Source organism: Eubalaena glacialis, unplaced genomic scaffold (assembly GCF_028564815.1).
Source record: "Eubalaena glacialis isolate mEubGla1 unplaced genomic scaffold, mEubGla1.1.hap2.+ XY scaffold_56, whole genome shotgun sequence".
NCBI classification, from domain to species: Eukaryota; Metazoa; Chordata; class Mammalia; order Artiodactyla; family Balaenidae; genus Eubalaena; species Eubalaena glacialis.
In genome coordinates this window covers 919,573-920,978 of record NW_026871455.1, presented here as the reverse complement: position 1 = coordinate 920,978, position 1,406 = coordinate 919,573, and the positions used below count along the sequence as shown (strand labels likewise).

Here is a 1,406-nt window from a genome sequence, read left to right as displayed (position 1 = left end):
GATTACTTTCATCAACAATTTATTAGTTAAAGTAGCCAGGCTCCAAGTCCCAGAGGAGGTTAGTCAGCCACCCACCAGAGGTCTGCTAGCCCGTGGGAGGTCAGGGCCGTGAGAGCGACCCTAACTTGGTAGTGGAATTCAGGAGAATGCCCCTGAGGGTTGAAGTCCACGCTCTTCTGAGCCCTGTGAGCCTGCAGAATTGACCAGCCGTCCCTCTGGAGACCAGGTGCCGCCCCTCCATTCTGTTCTTGCAACGAGAATGAGTGCTTCGTCTTTTCTTCCTGCTCAACTTCCTCCCTTTCAGCTAGCAGTCCTGGGGAGAAATTGGTAACTCCAAACAGCCTCCAAATTGCCGCAGTGCTCACATGAATAGTTGCAGGAAGTAGTGGAAGGAGCAGAAGGTGTGAGATTTCCCTAGAGCCGGAAAAGTGCGGCCAGATGCGTCACTTGCGGATAACGACCCCAGCTGCCACCGTCCCTTTGGCCTTCCAGGTGTAGGGGGTCTGCCGGATCCTTGCTAAGTCTATTTTTTCCCATTCCGGGCCCTTCCCTATCATCACCCTTTCACCTTGAATCATGTTCAAGAAATATGATTAAAAAGACAATGTGTTCAGCTACATCCAGTGGAAAACCTGCTATTAAGGGTACTAAGAACAAGTAGAACCTTTCCCAGCCATTGAACCATGGCTTCATCCAATCGTGCCTAAAAAGGAACCAGTTGAAAGCGTGGGATGCCATGAACATATGGAAATCTTTACAATGACTGGAGAGTTACTCTACTTAGAAAAAGAGAAGGTCGTTTTATCCAATCCCAAGGTTATTCCACACAAAAAGAGATAAAAAAGACCCCTTTTCCACACCAGCAGGTGGAAAAACTAGCCATCAAATTTGTACTCAGAGGAGTTGATATCACGTGTCTAGGCTTAGCTTCTCCAGGAGCTAAGCTTTGCTCCGCTTCAACAGATAGGATTGTTGCAATTGAGGCAGAAGGAAAACAGCTTGCTCTGGGTGCTGCAGTCGTGAAGATGTCTGCAGATGATGCTGAGAAAGTCAACACAGCAACTGGCATTGAAACATGTATTATTGAAAAGATGGGCTGTGGCACATAAAAGCGTGTAAATAAGCCTTAGAAGGAATACACTTGGGCTCCACATGGATTCGGTGCAATATCTGTGTTTGTGTGTGTGTGTGACAGCATGACGACAACACCCCTGTGATTATGCTGAATAAATTCAACACATGCAGAAAAGAGAACCAAACAAATAAACAAGTGTTGCCGCCTTGCTTGGAAACAGTGCAGACGAGCTGTCCCTGTGTCCTCTCCTGGCCATCAGGCTATAACTCTCCCGAAAGAGCTTCAGGACCCAGCCAGTGTGCTGGTGGGTCTGCGAGAAGACAAATGGGAC

At 47.9% G+C, this 1,406-nt stretch overlaps 1 pseudogene; it reads left to right on the top strand.

Moving 5' to 3' along the window:
- Positions 1–576: 576 nt before the first annotated feature.
- Positions 577–1,123, top strand: LOC133083675 (malignant T-cell-amplified sequence 1-like; annotated as a pseudogene).
- The last annotated feature ends 283 nt before the right edge of the window (positions 1,124–1,406 follow it).